The 22,232-nt window shown below is 43.3% G+C and overlaps 1 protein-coding gene across 1 annotated transcript in view; it reads right to left on the bottom strand.

The window, feature by feature from the left end:
• Positions 1-22,232, bottom strand: part of TRMT2B (tRNA methyltransferase 2 homolog B) — a 107,175-nt gene that overhangs the window by 39,923 nt on the left and 45,020 nt on the right. The window contains exons 18-19 of the mRNA XM_057495918.1: positions 15,213-22,187; positions 10,357-15,181 (exon numbers count right to left, since the gene is read on the bottom strand). The gene's annotated coding sequence lies outside the window, so the exon portion shown is untranslated. The remainder of the gene's footprint in view (positions 1-10,356; positions 15,182-15,212; positions 22,188-22,232) is intronic.

The raw sequence follows: 22,232 nt of genomic DNA on the forward strand, positions 1-22,232 counted from the left end.
AAAGCTTCCCCAAAGTTAAAACGTTGACGTTAGTAGACTGTGATAAGTTGCTTATGTATAATGTAATAATTTAGCAACCATTAAAAAATCTACATGACAAATACACTCAAAACCTGTATCAGTAAACCAAGATAGAATTCTTTAAAAAGGTTCAAGTAATACACAGCAAAGCAGGAAAAATGAAGAAGAGGAATGAAAAAAACAGAGGGAATAAACAGAAAACAAAAACTAAAACAGCAAACAAGCCTTAACATATCAAAAATGACATTAAAGGTAAACAGCCTAAATAAACCAATTAAAAAACGGGATTGGCAGTGGTTAAAAAAAAAGAAAACTTGACCCAAACATTGCTGTCTACAAGAAATCTACTTCAAACATAATGACATAGGTAGGTTGAACATAAAAGGATGTTCAAAGATACACTCTGCAAAAAGAACAAAAAGATAAGGTAGACTTTAGAACAAAGAAATTACCAGTCAGAGAAGGAAAGGGCCAATTCCCCAAACCCAAATGTGTATGCATCAAACAACAGAGATGCAAAATACATGAAGCGGAAACTAACAGAAAGGAAAAGACAAATGAATCAAATCCATAATTATACTTAGAAACTTCAACATCCCTTGCTCAGCAATTGGTAGAACCATTAGAAAATCATCGAGGATGTAGATGAACTGAAGAATACTATCAACCAACATTTGCAAAACATTCCACCCACCAATAGCAGAACATTCTTTTCATAAATAAACCTGAAAACACTTAAAAGAACCAAAACCATACAAAAGTGTGCTCTCTGACCACAGTGAGACCAAACTAGAAATCAATGACAGAAAAACAATAGGAAAATCTCCAAACACTTGGAAATTAAGCAACTCACATATACCATGAGCCAAAGAAGTAGCAACAGAAAATTTTAAAAATACATTTTAATGAAAATATATCAAAATGTGTGGGATGAAGCTAAAAGCAGTGTTGAGAGGGAAATTTATAGCACTAAATAATTACATTAGAAAAGATGAAAACTCTCAAAACAAATAATCTAAGCTCCTATCCTACCTTAAAAAATCAGAAAAACAATAGCAAAATACACTTTACGTAAACAGATGGAAGGAAATAATGCTAAAATGCAGAAATGATAATGATCATAATGATTTTATCATTTTATCCTAATGATAAAAGCAGAAATCAATGAAATTGAAAACAGAAAAACCATACAAAAAACAAACGAGACAAAAAGCTGGTTCTCTGAAAAAAAAAGCAATAAACTGATAAACCTCTAGAAAGACTGACAAAGACAAAAGAGTGAAGACATGATTTACCAATATCAGGAATGAAAGAAGAGATATTGCCACAGAACTTAAATACATCAAAAGGATAGGGAATACTATGAACAATTCTGCACAGGTAGATTTGAGAATTTAGGTGAAGTGGAACAACTCCCTGAGAAGCACAACATACCACAACTCATCCAATATGAAATAAATAATTTGAGTCGTTCTATATCTATTAAGGAAATTAAACTCTTGTTTCCAAAAACTGAAAGAGAAAATCTCCATGTCCAGATAGTTTCACTTGGGAATTATACCAAGCCATTTAAAGATTTAACACCAGTTCTACACAATCTCTTTCAGATAAAAGGAGGGAATTCCAACTCATTTTATGAGGCCAGTATTATCCTGAGACCAAAATCAGACAAAGCCAGTGGAAAAAGAGAAAACTACAGTCCAATATCTCTCATGAACAAAAATAATCTATCCCTCATAGATAACAAAAATCCTCAACAAAATATTAACAACTAGAATCTAGCAATGTATAAAAATAATTATGTGCAATAAAGCACAACTAAGTGAGGTTTATTCTAGGGATACAGGCTGATTCAATATTTGAAAATCAATCTAATCCAATTATCACAAGTTAAAAAGGAAAAACTACATGATCATATCCAATGATACAGAAAAAGCATTTTACTAAATTCAACATCCATTCATGATAAAACTCTCAGGAAACTAGGAACACAAGGTAACATCATTGACCTAGTAAAGAACAGCCATTTTTAAAAAACTAGAGATAATATCATACTTAAGGTTGAAAGACTGAAAGCTTTCAGAATCAAGGCAAAGAAGTCTGCTGTCAGCACTGCTATTCAACAGAGTAGTGGGTGTTTTAACCATCCCAATAGGGCAAAATAAAATGAAATAAAAGGACTAAAGATTGGAAAGGATGAAATAAGACTGTCCTTACTTAAAATGACATGATTGTATATGTAGAAACTCTCAAGGAATCAACACACACAGAAAACTATTGATACTGCACACAACAAACTGGATGAATCTGAAGGGAATTGTGTTGAGTAAAAAAAGTCATTCTCAGGAAGTCCTACTGTATGATTCCATTTATATAATATTCTAAATGATAAAATTATAGAGATGGAGAACAGGTAAGTGGTTGCCAAGATTTAGAGATGTGGGAGGAGAGATGATTGTGACTATAAAGGGGCAGCAGGAAGGATTTTTGTGGTTACAGAACAGTTCTACATCTTTATTATGATGGTGGTTGCACAAATCTATGCACATGTCTCTAAACAAATGGCCACAGGCCTCAACAATAAAAAATAAAAAAAAAAAAAAAACAGAAAAACCTGAGAAAATGGGAGAATCTGATTTTCAGAGTTACCACATTATGTTTAAATGTCTAGTTTTCAATGTATTTCCTTGCTGTCATCTGGGAGGGCCTAGAAACAATGACACTCCAATAGTAATGAGCACATCTAGTATGAGGCAGGTGATAGAGGGAGGGCAAGCATTGTTCAGGATCCCTGTAAATTTCAAGAAGTTTCAAGGCCCTTTTAAGTTTCAAGCCCTTGTATGTTGCAAAAAGCTCCAATCCAACTCAGCCCTTCAAAAGTGCACTTAATTATATATACCTCAGCTCTGACCGGTTACGCCCTTAGCAAATGAAGCATTGTACTTTCAGCCAATCAGGAGTAAGTTGCATTCAGTTCTCCATTAGGTCAGGGAGAGGAAATGCCTCCTCTCACGAGGCAGTATAAACCCCAGACACCACAAACCTGAAGGCATCCTTCTCTGGAACTCCTGAGTAGCGGGAACTTCCTCTTCTCACCCGTTGAAAGAGCTTTGTGGTTGCTCCATGCTCTTGTCTGCTGGCTTCATTCTTCATTGCCTCTGAGACAGTATCCTGGGGAAAAACTGCGTTCCGGCAGGTAACAGTATGATGATTAAAGTTCATTTAGTTATTAGCTACAATCATAAGGTAGGGAGATGTCAGTTTGGTTACTTTGAACCAGGCAGTTGCTTGCCATAGATACGTCAGAACCTTGACAGCCACTATTCGAATGTTGCCACAGGCTCATATGTGGGCAACTGAGGCTCTGTTAATCTGGCAACAAAGCTTGAAAGCTCAATATGCCTTCCTATTACTCTACACATCCTGTGTATCTCATCCAAAACAAACCAACTTCTAATCAGATAAATATTTAACCACCTCAAGGTAAGCAAAATATATTATTATCTCCCTTCTACAGATAAGAAATCTGAAAATGGTAGGTTGCATTTAGTTGTTTTCATCCCAGGGTACTCAGGGGAGGCACTAGAAATCAAAGAAAGGACTGGTAATCCTTAGTCAATCATTTTCCTCCTCGGTTATCCTACTTCTCCTTCCTTAGGATAAGTTCTTAAGCAAGAATTGATATGATGGCAGTTTGACCTTTCTTGGTGATATTAGCAAATACAGCCAGCCTGAGATCAATCAGGAATCTCTTCCAATTATCAGGAAATAGATATGAAGCCACTGCTGGCCTCATCCCAAAGGGAGATGGCTGTCATGGGACCCAGATCAGGCTCTGGTGTTTCAGGCTCCAGGTCTTATCAGCAAAGCTGGAGTAAGGCTGGTTTTGATCCCAGGCCATATATAAGGTTTCCCTTTCAACTGGCATAAGCCAGAGACATTCTCCAGGACATCCGTATGGGAAGTCGAACGATTTCATATGGAATGAACTGTGCTCTAAGAAATGCTATGAAATGTGAGTCTCTATTTGGGAACAGCAGTTCTCCAGAACAGTCGGTGACCCTCAGAACCCTGCTAAATTATTCAGTGATAAGCTGGCACATACACTGGTGTTCACCAGATAGCTAAGCAAAGCCCAACTGAACTGTCAGCTGAAGTACTTATACTAACCCAACCAGAACTTTCCCCATCTCTGGGTTCCAACATAATTAGTCATTAGGAAGATGTAAATGAAAACCACAGTTAGATACCACTTCACGTCTAATAGGACAGTTATAAATGAAAAGACAATGACGAGTGTTAGCAAGGATGTGGAGAAATTGGAGCCCTACTGCAACACTGGTAGGAATGCAAAATGTTGCAGCCACTTTGGAAACAGGCTGGCGGTTCCTCAAAAGGTTAGACATAGACTTATCATATTCCACTCGTAGGTATATACCCAAGAGAACTGAAAACAGATATCTGCACACAAAGTTGTACACAGATGTTTATAGTAGCATTATTCATAAGAGCCAAAATGTAAAAATAATCCAAATGTCCATCAACTGATGAATGGATAAACAAAATGTATATACATACCAAGGAGAATTATTCAGCCATAAAAAGGAATGAAGTACTAATAGACGCTACAGCATGGATGAACCTTGAAGTGATTGTCTAAATTAACCTTTTCAGTTAAGTGATGACTTTCAAATACAGGTGCACTTGGAAACCACTTGGGGAGCTTATGCAGCTCCCTGGAATCTTTGTGAGTGGAGCAGCTGAACTGATGTCTGAAATCTATTAAACCAGTTGATTTCTAAGGCCCCTTACAGATCTAGAAATTGTATTAAATCTATGGCAGTGGGTCACCGATATTTTTGAAGCAGTAGTGAGAGAGCCAAGCCCAGTGGATAGCTGTTACTCAGAACAGGTCTCCCAATAGGTCCTTCTTGAAATCTCAGCTGGTTCCTCCGTAAGGCATGACTGCCCTCCAAGGTTGAATGAAGACAACTCTTGCTAATAGAGAGGAACTCTTGCTGCAGAGCTAGGACACACCTGATGCCATCATGCCTGTGTAGGCTGCTTTAAAAAGAAATCACCCCATTTTCAGGAACCTGCTGCTGGAGTTGAGAATAACCAGGCCCTCCCTCTATGACATTTACAGGCAAGGTTGGATAGAATGACGTAATGGACTGCTGATAGGCCCAGGCTTTCTGTTTATCAGTACCTGTGGAGTCTTAAGCTGACTTAGTTAGGCTCAGTGTTAATAATGGAGCTGATTTTTTATTTACTTGTTCCCCCTAATATTAAGGAACTAAGCTGAATCATGTTCCGGTTACTGACCTCCTGCTGGTCTCAGCTAAAGACCGAAAAGACACGAAGGTAATGTTACAATTGCATCTCTATACCCATTCTACCATTTCCTCCAATATATCTTCCCACAGTCCCTGAAGGCTCACCTCTTCATGATATATGTTGTCAGGGGAAGTGACTGAGCAGTGTCTGCAAGACTGAGGGGAGGGTTGGGGGAGGATGGTGAATCCTATCAGGCAAGTGAATCAGAGAAGAAAATCATCCTTGGAGGCTTTGGGGAGGGGTTCCCGCACCACCTTCTACCCCTTTTATGGTACACACATCGGGACTACTTCAGGCAGAGCCGCGAACACCAAGGGAGAGTAGAATTCTTTGTTTAGCCTAAGAACTAACAATGCCTTTAAGGTTTGGGCTCACTTTTCAATTTCCAGGAATGTGACTGTCATTATCATCGGATTGGACAACTCGGGTAAAACTCTTCTTGTGGAGGTTTTCCGAAGATGTAAGTAGCTGAAAGCTCTAAATTCTATTTGAGGTCTCCCATGGGCCCCAGAACCAATGAGATAATCATTCCTACCTAGCCTTACCTGATGGCCTTCAGGTTCCCTCTTTTGAAGATAAACACTTCCCCAAACACACAATCATACATACTCCTCGGGTGTTATCAGCCTGTTTATATAATATCTATCACCTGCTCCCTTTACGAGCTAGCCTGCTGGAAGGTCCTCTCGGGGTGTCAGTATGAATGAGCTCAAATAATGTAAAGCACTGCAGTCCATTGTGAAGGATAGCATGTTTGAAATACTGCCTAGTTTCAGGACTCAAAGTGGAATTTGGTCTAGATAAGAGAGGCAAGTGTAAGATGAAGAAGTTTAATAACATGCAACTCTTTGTGACAGTGAATACAGAGGGCTGAAACATGAGAAATGTCAGCTCAGAGATGTGTAAATTTAATACCAGATCTCTAGTTTAATACCTTGACATTTAACGAAGCAGTTACACAGAATTTCAGGGAGCTACTATTCTAGTTGTGAAGACCCAGCTAACTACTGGCCAATACATCAAAAAACCCAGCACAGTGAGTGGCATAGGATATCCTCCACTGATGTTTATTAAACAAAAGAAGGAGTATGATGATGTGGCTGAGCTTTATATAACCTGGCAGCACTTAATAAAGCACAAGAAAGGGCTAACCTGGCCCTACCTGGCCCCACTGGCCTATTTGAAGCCTGCATCAGTTCCCTTAAACTAAGCAACAGCCTGGGGGCTGATCTTGCCATCTCTAGTTGTACCCAGCGTATTCAGCCCACACAGTTGCCTGAAGGACTTAATGCAAAGAGCTCATCATGGCACTTCCCTGTTAAAACCACTCAATACCTCCCCACCATCATAAAAACAAAACTTAAGTTCCTTAGTGGCACACAAAGTCCTCCATGGTTGGGTCCCTGACTTTTCCAGCTTCATTTCCCACACTCTCCACATATGCCCCCAGTAGAGCCAAAACAAAAGATTCACCATTACTTTGCCATCAGACTGTTCTGATTCACATGCCCATGCATTTGGCCATTCACATTGTCCCACTACCTAGCATTGCATCCCTTCTATTACCTACCTGCTTGATCAAACACCTCAAGACACAAGCCTAAGCTTGACCTCAGGAAAGCCATCCCTAATGCCCAGCACCTCCTTGCTTGGCTCCAACTCTATTCTGTGCCTCCTGTCATCATGTACTTATCACAATATCAGCGCACAGCTTCCCAGTCCTTCGCCTAGATGGTGAGTCCCTCGAGGAAAAGTCATGGATCTTGTCAGCTTTGTATCTTCAGTTTCTGTATGTTTAGTACCTTCAGGCAGGTACTCGATAAATATTTGTGGAATGAATGTTCTCCCCTATTCCACCACTCCCCTCAGGCTACACGTTGCCTCTGTAACTTCTCCCTCCCTCCTCCTCTCCCAACCCGCAGAGTGTCAGCCCCAAGTACCACGTTTTAGCCAATGGTTCAGCCTAGTATCCCACTTTATAGGCAGCAAACTTGACTCCTTGCCTCTCCCAGCTCTCTAATAGGCAGATATTGTGAAAAGGTAAACAGCACCAGGAAAATCAAGGAGCCAGGATACACCACAACTCTGATAAAAGTGGGGATGATTTTTAGACCCCCAACTCAGACCCACCCCTAGACTCCCGTCCAGTCTGGGTGAGGCCTGGGGCTATATTTTAAGAACCCCCCAGGTGTTTCTGACGGTCAGTTAGCTTTGGGGAGCACTCACCGGCAGTTCACCTGTGTGCTGTTTTGCCTGTGAGAATAGTGTCTCCTTGCCATTCTAATTCCTAGAGGACAGAACCTGGAGTCAATTAATTGGTTACTGTGTAACTTGACTTGTGCTTGGTGAACAACTTGGGGCTGATTCATAACCCAGTAGTTTATGGTTGGGACTTCATTCACAGAGAAGTTTTTCATAGTTAAGAAGCAAAGTGCCACTGATGTCACATTCTGAAGAATGTCTCAGGTCACCTCTGTCCACGTAGGGCTATCAGTCAACCTAGTAGGTTGCTCTGTACCCGAAATGCAATCATTCACCTCCCCTGCTCCTGCAAATGTTTATAGTTGCCAAGAACAGATAATGGCCTAGGAAAGAAATTCCAATCTACAAGTAGTAACTTGTGTGAGCATTGGAAGACGCCAGATATAAAGTATTTGGGAACATAAGCTATTATCATTACTGACACCATCCACTATAACTGTTTTCTTTGGCACAAATTGGACAAGAATCCCAAGCATGAAGGTGCCATAAAGGAGGGCATTTACAGCAGTGCCTCTCAAACCTGGGGATCTTTAAAAGAAAAACGAGCCAGGATGCTCGAGCCCCACCCCAGATCTACGGCATCAAAGCCTCAGAGAATGAAGCCTAGTGTCATAGGTTTTAGAAGCTCCACCGGTGATCCTGGAGCACGGTGAGTACTGAGATTCAAAAATCAGAATCACCTGGGGAGCTTTCACACCTGACAGGTGTGTACTGACTGGGCACCTGGAGGTTCAGATGCTTCGATCGGGGCAAGGCCCATGAATCAAAGTCTTCACAAGCACACCAGATGCTGCTGAGACACACAGGCATGATGAGTTTCATTGCTCTCTGGGGCAGTGAGGTGTCACACTTTAAAGTGCACAAGACTCACCTGGGATTTTGTGAACCATAAGAGTTTGTTAAACCTCCTTGGTTTTCCTGCTGCTGTTTACCTTTTCACCATATCTGCCTATCAGAGAGTTGGCAGAAGCAGGAGTCAAGTTTGCTGCCTATAAGGTGGGTCCCAAGCATAGCAATTCTGATTCATTCGGTGTAGGGTAGGGCTTAACGATACCCCCCTCCACTTATAACTCTGAAGCAGACAGTCCGCAGACTGTGCTTTCCAAAACACTCCACTAGGGACATACAGATGTATTAGACTCAGAACATGTGGTCAGGGAGTTTGTAAATTAACAGAGGGAAGAAGAGAAATGTAAATTGTCAGGAACAACTTCTCATGGCTTCTAGAGGTTACCAGCAATAGATCGCATTATTGATACTGCTGTGATTTCAAGTAAAAAGAAAAAAAATGAGGGGAAATGTTTTGCTCTCACAGGAAAACATATATATAAAGCTTTCCTCAATGTAGGAAACCAGATTTAAAAGTTACCTGTAGAGTTTTAACCTATTCACGTAATCTAATACAGACATAGCAAATACCACATCAAAGTTGTGACTGAAAGTTATGTTATCTGAAAGCTATAATTAAAAAGATCATTGACTAACAAGAAAACAGAAGAGGAGTTATGACATTAAAACATAATGATAATATACACATATACACATAGAGATCTATATGTATACATGTAAATGTGTATATTATCATACATTTCCAAAGACCTGAAAGCATCTTACCAACTTCTCAGCTAAATGACTCATTCTGGCAATGAGTATGGAAACTGTCACAGGTAGATTTGACTATAAATAAGAAGCTACTAATTCTGGTCTTACAACCCTCAGGTATGAGTGTAGAGAATGTATAAAATCATTTTGCTACTAATGTGGGCAGAGAGCTAGGCCAGGATCGTGAGTTCAACAGAATGGACTGTGCATAAAGACTGTCATTTTGCACTGCATTTCTATGAGAGCTGAATGGGGGATAGAATGCCCTACTGAATGGTGTGCTCTGGCCATAGCTTGAAAGGGCAAATGTATCTGAGTTTGGCATGGTTTCTTGGAGGCGATAGGAGGAACAGAACTTCATACTCTCATCCACAGCAACAGGCACCACACCACCATTTATTGAACACCTGCTGTGTGTAAGGTAATGCCGAGCCCCTCCCTCACAGAGCTTACATGTTAGTTGAGAAGACAGAGCATGCACTGAATGAGGTGAAGGACCAGTTTAACAGACCACATGCTCAACGGGAGGGAAACAAGAGCTGGGCAGGTCAGAGAGGCTTCCTAAAGAAAGTGGTAGTCGAGATGGGCCTTGAAGAAAGGGTGAGATGGCGGGGGGGGTGGGGGGGCTCCTGTTTATTCATTCCTCAAAATTCATTCCACAAATATTTATTGAGCACCTGTGTGCCAGCTTCGGTCTTTGGCATCATGAATACAATGGTGAATAAAATTGAAAGTTTATGAAATCATAGAATTTGCAACACTGTAACATGCACTGTGATAGGGTAATAAGCCCAGAAGAAAGGCACCTTATCTGGACTGGGGGATGACGGTGTGAGTTAGGGAAAACTTTCTGTAGGAAATAAGACCTAAATTGATTTTTTTTTTAAACAGGCATTAACCAAGCAAGTAGTGGAAGAGTGTTCTAAGCAGTGGGGATAGCACCTCGTGAAGGCCCAAAGCAAGAGACGACATGGCATTCTTGTGGAGTGGGGGGAGTATGAGCCGAGGAGCAGTGGGAGGAAGAGACTGGGTATGTCCCAGGGACACTGTGGACACCAGTCAGGGCAGAGATAGGTCTGGCAGGTTAGGAGGCAAAGGAGTCCTTATTCTGTCCTGGGAACTGTGGGCACTTACCGAAGGCTACTGAGCCAGGAGAGGGTAGCATGGCCAAGTGCCGGTTCAGGAAGTTGAATCACTGAGTGTGAGCAGGATGGCAGGATGCCTCAGTAGGATTCTCAGGGCAGTCAAGGTTCCTTTCATCAAGGTTCAGATCGTTGTTTAACACGGTCTTTCGTCTGACACTACACCCCTGCTTTGTGGTTACTTCTCCTCTCTTCCCCTATGCATAGTACTTCCCAGTAGGATGGATAATTTTGTGGCACCTGAACTGACTACACTCCTGCTGGATGAATATGAAGTTTCCATCTATGACCTGGACGGAGGCATGCAAGGCCGGGAAATCTGGTCCAACTACTATGCACAGGCACACGGGCTTGTGTTTGTCCTGGATTCCAGTGACTTTGGACGCATGCAAGAAGCGAAGATGATCTTAACGTGTCTGCTGTCTGATCAAAGAGTGGCAGGGAAACCCATCCTAGTGTAAGACTCGGCCCTTGTGCCCAATTTCTCCTTCCTTCCCATTTTGCGCCTGTACAACAGAAGTAGACAGAAGAAGGGCTGGGTGGTCCCTTTGTCACAGCCAGCTAGGCTTCCTCTTCCCCTGGCTCAGTGACAGGGGATGGCCCCACCCTCTGGGGCTATTTACAAGAGCCACTTTCTCCCACATCCTGCCATGGGGGGAACATATTACCTGATTGTGCAAAGGTAATTTTGATGCTAAGCATCAAAGGGAAATGGAGAATATCTGGATCTTCCACCTCCATCCTTCAACTCCCCGGAAGACTGCCTTCCTGAATTTGCTTCTCTTTCCTGGCTTCAGTCTCTGACCCTGAGACGGTGACAGAAAACAACCCCTATTTTGTATAATCAGTGCCAATGGGCTCCTCCCTTGGCAGACTGCCCAAGAGTCATGTAACTAGCACTTATTCTAGGGTAATAATTCAGGTGGCCTGTCAAGCCTCGCCCCTCACCCACTCTCTTTTTGCCTTTTTTGTTCCTCATTAGCACCCCCAACTCAAGCAAAAACAGAGTTTGGGAGAGGATGTAAAAACTCCAAATGGGTTCATATCCCAGTCAGCAATTCTAATTAAAGTCCGATGGCACAGCGTAGAGGATGTGAGAAATGAGGCCTGGGGTTATCTTGGATTCAAATTATTTGTGGTCTTCTTTCCTCCACTGAAAATTGGCTAGAAACATGTCTGGCTCATCTCATTGGGTAGGTCTTTAAGGCTAGTTCCTGGATATGCAGCAACTGTACCAGAATTGGTTCTCCCCCTTTCCCTTCTTGCCTTGCCCATGGCCTCTATTTCTATTTCAATCATCTGTCCTTCCTCCCTCCCCTCCCCTATGCCCTGCTGTAGCCTGGCAAATAAACAAGACAAGCAGTATGCCCTCCTACCTAGAGAAATTATCAAATGCCTACTCCTGGAAAGGCTGGTGAACGAGAGCAAGTCCTGCTGCCGAGTGGTAAGCGTCAACCCCTCCCTCACCCTCTTGAGCCCAGCTGATGCCTCCCTTGGCCCATTCCATAATCGAGCCCCATAATGCTGGGTCTCAGGCAAAGCCTCTTCCTACCAGGCAACATCTATAGTGATGACTTCTAATTTGGTGACCATAAATATCACGTTACAGTGCTTTCACATATGTTTTTCTCATTAGGCCTTCAAAACAGCTCTGTAAAGTTAGAGTTTGAATATCCTCATTTTATGGATAGGAAAGCTAAGACTCAGAGATTCTGAGTGACTTACCCAAGGTCATACGTCCAAGACATTATACCAGAACCACTTCATTAAAGGACCTTAGCTTTCATATCTCTCATTTACCTTCTCAGGAGTAAATGCTGAGTGTCCCCCAGGAAGACTTAGAGCCTCTCTAGGCACAGCAGAGCTTACGTGTACCTCTGCCTTTTGGCTGAAAGTGATTGGACCTGTGGGCCCCAGAGATCCCATCCTCCTGGGTTGGAGCCTTCTCATCTCTTTTTGTCACAGGAACCCTGTTCAGCCATCAAAGAAGCCCAAGGCAAGAACCATCAGCCCATAATTAAAGGGCTGCGCTGGCTGTTAGCTGCCACTGGGGATAAATATGGAGACCTGTGTACTCACCGACTGCCATTCACCCTGGACATCCCAACCTCCAAGGGCACCAGAGGCTCTCAGAGAAGATGCTCATCAGACAGGTACTGAGCTGCCTCTATTAGGTACTGGTAAGAATAGATGCAGAAGTCGATCTTCAACATGTGCAGGGAGTTCTGGGAAGTGCTTGGATTCCATGCAGTGCTGAGCAAGTCCCTCAAGATCTGCTGGGCCAAAAGGGGCTAGAGCAGTGACCAGGAACATTCCAGCTCTGTTAGGGACACCTTCCCCACCCACCACCACAACTTGAGTGGTCACGTTAGTGGCATGAGTCGTATAAAGGTAAAGCCACCTATCAGCACTGGAGCTTCCCTAAAATGGGGATTCTCTTCCCTGATTTGCCACATGGAGGAGAAAAGGAGCATGAGCCCCTTAAGGAGCTTCCTGGCAATACTGTACAGATGAATGTCTTAAAGCTACCCCACACTCTCCTCTTCCAGTTCTCTGATTCTCCCAGTAATAAGGAAAGATGAGAGAACGGTAATGGGAAGAAGAAGAAGAAAAAGAAAACTGAGGTGATCAAGGTTCTGAGAAGCAAAAAGCCTAAATGTCCTTGCTCTGTGGTCCTTCTCATTGTCCAAAGGCATATGGCAGGGAGGGGGGCAAGAGTGGCATTCAATTAAGACGCTTGAGGTGTTTTCACTTGTTTGTTCTTCCTATCTTCCTTAGCTTCACTACCAGGATGGGAATGCCCATAGAAAAAAGGCAGCATCAAGGACAATGCCCAATGGAAGCTAGGCCCCTGAAGCCAGTCCTACTGGTAAATGGTTCTTTAAATGTTACTGCCCCAGAGACCACTCCCTGAACTCTCAGGCACCAGCTGACTTTTTTTCTCCATCTTTTTGTTGTACAGAAAGAAGGTTTAAGATTAAGGTCTAAAAGGAATCTATCAGTAACATTTGCTTTAGATGAACCCATGGAGGAAGATGAATGTTCTGTGGGTAATATGGCTTGGAACACTAACGCTACTGAGCCTCACTGCAATCCGAGTGATGACTTGCAGACCCCAGCTCCATGTGTTGAGAATCATCTTTTTAAAGGTAATGCTTCATCAGTAGTTAGTCAGAGAAGAAAAGACATACAGGCCTTGCCTCAAAATTTGTAGCACAGTATTCCTATTTTTAGTCTGAAACTCTTTTCTCATACTGTGGTTGCTGGTCAGGAGGAGAAATGGATCAAGTGCAGGGAGAGTGCTTGGGGACCACCATTTGGTAGCCTAGGATGACGCCCCAGCACTGGCTGACACCAGATCTTTCTTTGGATGGCTATAGGGTTGTCTTAAAGGATATGATTTCCAATGGTGGAAGTAAAAATTGGTACAACCTTTATGGAAAATACTTTGGTCATCTGTCTCTCTCTTGCTCTCCCTCTCTCAATATATTTATCAATAACTTTTAAAATGTGGAAACCCTGTGAACCAATCATCTCATTTTCTTGAACTGTATCCATAATTACACAAAGACCCAAAAAAGTATGTTTGTCATTGTTCTAGCACAACATTGTGTACAACAGCTAAAAGCTGGAAACAAGCTCATGTCTAACCGTGGGGAATGGGCTAATAAATTATGATCCATCCACACAGCGGAATGCTATGCAGACACTAAAAGGCTAAAGTTGACTCATATTTACTGACATGGAAAGCTTTCCACCATCTGATGCTTTGTTAGGGAAAATGGCAAGTCAGCGTGTAGCATTTACAGTATGATGGCTATACGTGCATAGAATATCTGGAGGGAAATCACCAGAACATCAGCAGTGGTTTTCTCTGGGGGTGAGATAAGAGGTGATTTTGAGAAGTAAAACGCCTAGGTGACTTTCTTTGGATTTTTGTTTTACTGGAAATTTTCGTTTTTATAATAAGCATGTACGATTTCTCCGAATAAAATAAAGGCATTTTCTAACAAGCTATGAGGACTTAAAGGCCCAATGTAGTTAATGGCTACTCCCTCTCAGTGTTGCTTGGGACCCCAGTCTCCATGATGGTCAACCATCAATATTATCTCCCCTCTAATCTCCCAGGGATCTGGCCCTTCTGGCTACCCCAGAGCCTTTGGTTGTTCTAACTGTGTGGCCGGAGGGCAGAGGGCAGGGGGCAGGGGTGGGGGGGGTCAGGGGCCGGCCTTGGCCTGGGGCACTGAGAAGGAGAAAAGCACTGCTCCAGGAATGAGGGGTGAGGGTGAGAGCTGAGAGCCTGGAATTTGGTAGAAGAGTGAAGCAAGTGTTTTTCTAGATGTAGTCAGAAACTACTACTAAATCTTTGTTCAAAATTGAAATCCATTTTCATTTCTATAACCTCAGAACCCAGGGCAAAAAAGAGAATGGATACGTGGGACACAGAAGAGATGTTACTGGACAATCCTTGTGGAGAAACCTTTGGATCCTGTGGTTCGTAGTCCTTAAACCCAGGGTAGAAGGGAGAGAGCAAGAGTGAGAAAAAGTCTGAGGCCACAGCTGGGTGGGGGTGCTTAGTGGGGTGCAGGATACATCCCCTTGGAAAGTGGCCACCACCCTCCCGCCCTGGAGTGGTCTGAGGACAGGAAACCTGGCACATAGCTTCGCTTGCACTGACTGGCTGTTTTCTTTCTCTCCGACTTTTAACAGAGTACTAAAGAGAAAAATGGAGGGAAGTCAAAAGAAACACTAAAATCCCTCCCTCAGTGAATGGGTTCATCTCCAGAACCATCAGGACTATTTAGTTTTTCAGTTTACTTGAATTACTTGTTAATACTTGCTAATAACTACTTGTTAATACCTCTGCAGTCCCCTACAATGACACTTACTCTAACATCACATCTCTCAGAACTCCCATTGTTCCTGTACATCTACATTCGAGCTGTCAAATGAATCTTATACCCACCGAGAGGCTCAAGAAAAGCTAGGTGGCATCCATTTGAGAATGAAGACGACCTTGTCAAAGAACACAGACTTCCCATCTTTGCACCCAGATGGTCCTAACGAAGCCTGTGAACAACATGCCGTGGGTGACCAACTGCAATTAAGCCTTAGAAGTACAGGGACAGTTTAGAATTACATTCCCCACCCCTTAAGTTTCTTCAGTGTAAGAGGACTGACAGAAATAAACTGAAGTTTTCTGATGAGAATTATGCTCTGCTGACTCATTTTCAGTCACGCCTCCAAGAACAACTCGCTTTTAAATTCCCAGCCACTAGCTGTGGAGCCTGGCAACAATCCCTTTGCTGTCCCTTCAGGAATAGCAATTGCTGTCTCTCCTCACACTGTGGTTAGGTATGCAAAAGCTGTACACACTTGAACGCGCTCAACCCTCCACCTCAAGGCGGGTAGTGGTAGTGGTGGTAGTCATTGACCATCACTATGACTACTACTATCACCAGGTACCACAGCCACCATTTACTGAGTGCCTTCTGGATGTCGGGCCCAGCACTGAGTTCTTCACATTCATTATCTTATTCACAACAGCTCTTGAGGGGAGGCAGTAGACCTGCCTGCATTTTACAGATGGGGAAACTAAAAGGGCTGAGAGGTTAAATAACTTGCCCATGGTCCCACACCTTGTAAGAAGCAGAGCAAGGAACTGAATCCAGATCTGGCTCTAGAGCTACTTTAGACCGGAAAGAACTACCTGTGCTTTACTCGGCCTCCATCCAGGAAGAGAAAGCTATATTCAGGAAAAACGGTGAAGCTTAGCCAGGCCCATACCGGGAGAATGACATGGATAGCAATAAGCACACCAATTGTAGTAACAGGCACGGACAACTGAGCACTTCCATTTTGTCAGGTGCTGGACTAAGTGCTTTACATACATTATTGCCTTTCATCTGCACAAGCCTCTGAGGTCAGTTCTATTAGCATCGTCTTAACAGAGGCAGAAACTGGTGTTCAGAGAGGTCAAATCATTCATCCCAGGGTCCCAGAGTACCCACTAGAAAGTGGCAGAGCTGGTTTTCAAACGAAGGCCCAACTCCTAAACTCATGCTCCTAACTCCTACCCCATAGGGTCTCACCAGGCAGTGCAAGCCAACTAGCCCATAGTTGTTTCCAGTCTTACAACCCCATCTGGAGGGTCTGAGACTTTCTAAGGCTGCATTACTTGCTATTATGCATTGCATATGGCTTTGTCTCCAAGGAAACCACCCAGACACCTTGCGGGTCTTTTGACAGGATTCTGACTGAGGCTCAGCTTATTGATCGTGGAGCTGGAAGGAACCTTACAGAGCCTTTAGTCCAACCCCAGTTAAACAGATGAGGAACTTGGGGTACAGAGAGGTTAAGTGGCTTGCCCAAGATTGTGCAGCTGATCACCAGTAGAGCTGCTCCTAAAATCCAGACATCCTGTGTGCCTGAGCCAGTGCTCTGTCTTCTCTGTCCAAAAATACCACATCCTCCCTGAGTCTTCTCTGGCCATTGCTGATCCACCTACTCTCTTCCAATTTGTCTGATACACATCACTGGAGAATTCTGCTGATAATCATTCTCACCTCAGGATGCAGCAAATGTCTCTGCTGAAGAAGAGTTTTATCAGGCAGGAGATGTGATTCAACAAATCAAGTTTCTCAAGAAAATCGGAATACCCACAGTTCTCGGTATGGCATGTGTGTTTATGAGGCAGGCATACTTTCTCAGTCAACAGGGAAGGGAAAGTGTGGCCAGAAGGGGGTGGGGGTGTTCCCTATGAATGTGGGCAGGGTGGAGAATTTAGGTTGAAACAGCTCTGACAAAATTCAAGTCCAGTATGCTGGCGCCCTTCCCTTTGTACTAGGTATGTATTCCTGGGTGTCGACCAAATTTTCCTACATAGAATCTGTCCATCACAAGGAGTTATTTAAAGAATATCTCCCAACTACAGCCAGAATACCCTAATTTATTTTTGACTGAATCTTAATTTTGTTGCTGCAGACTGTTACTGTACTTTCCAAACCTCTTACCAAGCTGGGTGACCTGGCAATTTCCCCCAGTGAAGACAAGAATATGAGTACGTACCTCATAGGCTTGATGTGAGGCTCAAAGGGGACCATCCATATAAAAATGCTTAGCAGAGTGCCTGGCACATAAGAAGTAACTCATTAAATGTTAGCTACTATTACTATAACTAGGGGAGGAGCTTAGATCATAAGACAGCTACACCCCTCCCCCCTTGGGGGACAGGTACACTTTTTTCTACAAAGAACAACCCAGAGAGAGAGAGGTCTTGGATTCTAAAGTACAGAGAGAATACAGACTCTAGGGTAGGTACGACCACTGCCAACCACAGCTCCCATATCCTTGTCTTTGAGAATATTCAATCTGCCAGAGAGATCTTACAGATCTATACCTTAGCAAGGCAGCCCAGAGACCAAGATTAAGGGTAGTTTTTGAGCCTAGAGGGCAAATTTCCTTTCAAGCCAGTGACTGCCTTGGAGTTTCTCTCCTTTTGTTGTCAAGGCCTTGGACAGCCTCCTCCAGGACTTTTTAAGCCTAGCTCCCGTCAGAGGTGCTCTGAACACGTGTGCCCCTGGCTCAGCATTCAACAAGCCCCACTTGGCCCTGGGTACTTGTCCATTTGGTCTTGCAAGACAGGCCTGGGCTTCCTGACTAGAGAATTCAATACGCAGAGGTAGGGGGATCCCTCTGCTCTGAATGGTTTTCAACCCCTGAAATATATTACCACTCTTCATGCTTATGTTGTTTCTACCCACCAGTAGTATTGTGTCAGCAGGGCTGGTAACCAGAATGACCTGCAGAACACAGGTCATACAGTTTGTACGCAGTAAGGGTTAGGGAAGAAGAGTGATAAGGTGGGCTTGGGGACTGGAAACCAGTTGTAGCTAACCTAGCTAAAAATCCCCTGAAGATGTGAGTGTTTGGTGCTTGGGCCATACCATTTATGTTTTGAGTATCACCCTTTGTTCCAATTAGTGTGTCCTATTAGAATCACTTGTTTTCAAGGCAGTTGCTACGGGTGAGATTTAACCAAGTGCCTTGAACACACCACCACTCTTCTCAGGAGAATCCTGCCAACCAGCATTCTTAACTATAAAATGCCATTATCCATGGGTGGGGTACGGGTCAAGCCTGAGCTCACTGCTCTGTCACTCACCCCTATAAGCCCTTTATGGGATGACCAAAACTTCGATTTCTGACAGAAAGGGGTGTAGACAATGAAAGCTACTGTCCAGCTTTCCAGGACTTGAAATCATCCCCTCACACCCACTTCACTTTTACAGGTGCCTGAAAGAACACAGCCACGGCACCCTGACCTGTGCGTATTCCTTTAGCTACAATAATCCATCCTCCCACTCCCCTTGCCATTTCTCACAGATCAATTTCTGTGGGAAACACAGGTGGAGCTGTTATCCCAGGCGAGCCAAAAGCAGTAGGAACTTCCTGCGGTTGGCATGAAGGAAGTATCAGCTGAGGGTTGAGGGTTGTGGGAGTCGGGGCTTGTACTTCTGCCCCTGTGCCTATGAAGTGCCCGGCCCAAGTCCAGGGAGCCTAAGAGGCTCCGCTGTTGGGTGGTGGGCGGAGCAATGTTAACAAAGCACTCAAACAGTGCTGTGCGATGACGACTCAGGAAACCCACGCAATCCCACGCTCACACTAGCACTTCCAGGAACTAAAACAGACCTGGTGCTAAGAGACAGCAGGCCTTTTCTATCTGCTCAGGAAAGTGAGCCCAATCTTAAGAACTACCATGCTATTAGATACAATATACCATTACACAGCCATTAAAGAAGACAATTATGGGCACTGTGCAGGTGAGAACCAGAATGCAAAATAATGCGAGGTGAAAACAGTGAAATAGGAATGAGCAGGCACACATGCTGATCACAATTATGGGAAACATACAGACAAGAGCTCCCTAAAAGAACCTGAGCGAATGAAGAGCACTATAGTCCCTTTAGATTCTGCTCCCCCTCCACGAATACCTTTTATAGTAATACACATTCTTTAAACTGCCATGCTGGGCACACCAGGTTACCGAGACACCTGCCTTTCAGCTGACATGGGAGTTAACGCTGCAGATCATTTGATTCAGGGACTAGAGAAGCACTGGATGTTGAGGAGGCTGGCACTTTAAAATGGGCCGGATCCTGCCTCTTTCCCACTCTTCTCCCATTCAGGACTTAATTACCACTGCAGGCTTAGCACTAAAATGGGACATTCCTCCCAAACACCTAGCCCACCAAACTCTAAGGGTGGAGCTTAAGAAAACATATATTTGGAACCCCTTTAAGTCAGGCTGCTGTGTTTTGAACTAGACTAGCTTATATTGAAAGGAACTGTTTGCAAAAGGCTGCCAGAAATTCCTTGTTGTAAAAGAATCGCTATGCGCTACCCATGCTCCTCCCACACTCCTTGTCACCTTGCTGTGGGTAGTGCTTAGTCAGTCAAACATCTAGTACATATCTAAGTATTTGGGTAAGCACTCTTCTCTCCCTGGAGCCCTGGCCTCAACACCTGCCCAGACTTGGTTTTTCCAGAATTAGCTTTCAATCGGTATGTTTAGTTTTTAAAAGACTAACAACATTTAGGTTCTTTTTTAAAAACTTTTTATTTTGAAATAATTTTAGATTTACAGAAAAATTGTAAAAATAGTACAGAGAGTTCCCATATACCCCTCATCCAGCTTTCCCTAAAGTTAATGCCTCACATAGCTCTGAAAGTTTGATAAAGACCATGACACTAACATCAGCACAATACTATTTACTCATCTACAGACTTTATTCAGATGTCACCAGTTTTTCCCCTAGTGTCCTTTTTCTTTTCAGGATTCAATTCAGGATCCCATGCAGCATTTCTACTATGTTAAGCTTTTTTAAAAAAACCCATCTCTAGAAACAAGTTTCCTTTGGAAGGTAGAAAGGGTAAACCAGTAGATGTTCTGGGCAATTTATGATCCTGGGCTATTCTACCCAGAAGGGAACTCCATCACTTCTGTACCCAAGCCCTTAATTCATGACACCTCATCAGTTATTTTCAGAAAACATGTCTTAACATTAGCACTTCTCACAGTAGCACAGAGGGATTTGACAAGTGGGTTATTTTAGCAACCAATATTATGAGGTTGACAAAATGAGAGGGATGGCCTTATCTGTTTTCTATGCTTCGTTTTTCTTCAAACTGTACTTAAACTTTTTACCCTGAACTATAACATTTGACTGCAACATAAATGCTGAGAAGCACCCACACCAACAGAGAAGGGACTCTTTCCAGTGCGTGTTTGGCTCTGCTTGCCTGAAATTAAGTATTAAAATCTTACAGACACCAAAACTGATGAGGTTATTTTTGCTTGTTCATCTCGAGAGAGGGAAGGAAAAACAGGCTATGACATTCATTTATTCCTTCAACAAATAACCAGCGTATTAAGAATACCTCCCATTTAATGCACACCAACTGTGTGCCAGGCAATTTGCAAAGTACTTTACATAAAATTGTTCCTCTGAATGGGTCACAACAATCCCATGAGGTAAGTACTATTATTACTACCTTTCTTTTACAGGGAGAGGGGCTGGGAACAGAGGGTTGGAGAGGTTGAGTAACTCACCCAAGGTCACACAGCACCTCAGTGATGGAGACAGGATTCAAGGCCAGGTCAGCCTGATTCAAGTTGGTTCCTGTGGCCTGTATGCTATACTGCCTCTCTGAGCACCTGGCACATTTCAGACACTGGGCTGGGTATTACAGATACGACAGTGAACAGGATCTAGCCCTATTCCTTCAAACCTTACAGTCTAGCTGGAGGAGAGAGACGACTAAACAGCTAAGTATAACATAGCCCTCTCTTCTTCTCAGGTATGCATTCGATTGGTTTTAAGTAAAGGCGATCAGTGAATGTAAGCAGTGAATGCCAAAACCTCTAAACATTTAAATTCCTTTTTCAGGTCCTCAGGGCAAAGACCTCTCCCCTCCATGTACCCTGAGGATTCCTAACAGTTGGGAATGGACTTGAGGATAGAGACATGTTACTCCATTGTGTGGCTCTGGGCTCGATGTCAGCATTGCCACCCCACTTAGTCTCTCTCCTTTGAGGAGAAACAATGGGAAATAAAATGTGGAAATACATATAATGATGAAATAAACTCAGCCGATGAAAAAATTTTTAAGTCTGGAACTGAATAATTATATTCCATATCAATTCTTCCATTCCATTTGCATTAATTGGTGAGCTGTAAGGGGGCTTCAGTTGGTTCATGACTGCACTTTATGGACATGCCATTTTGAAGTACATTTCTTAGAAAAATGACAATGATGACCCTGTGAATTGTAAACCGGCAATGTCATTTTGATGGTGAAGGGTTGGAAGACTTAACTCTCAATCATTCTCTTCACCCTCCCAACCCCAAAACAATCAAATACCCTAACTCTGTGGTTCTTAACCCTGGCTGCACATTGGAATCACTGGGGAAACTTCAAAATTACCAACGCCTGTGTCCCACCCCGAGAAAGTGTGATGATTTAATTGGTCTGGGTGTGGTCTGGGTTTTGGAGTTTTGAAAGATCCCCAGGGGATTTTATTGTGCAGACAAGCTTGGGAACCACAGTCCTAACTGGAGGATCATAATAACCCTGGCTGCACATTCGAATCACCTTTGGGGGATCTTTTAAAAATTCAGGCGCTTGGGCCACACCCCTGAACAACTGAATCAGAGTATCAGGGAATAGGGACCATGCCCCAGGAACCAGGATTTTTCAGCTTCCAGATGAGTCCAATGTGTAGCCAAGACTGGGAATCACTGCCAAGGTGAAACTCCATATCTGTAATGAGGACAACGGCAAAATTTGCATTCACAGGTTCGGTCT

This window comes from Manis pentadactyla, chromosome X (assembly GCF_030020395.1).
Source record: "Manis pentadactyla isolate mManPen7 chromosome X, mManPen7.hap1, whole genome shotgun sequence".
Lineage (NCBI taxonomy): Eukaryota > Metazoa > Chordata > Mammalia > Pholidota > Manidae > Manis > Manis pentadactyla.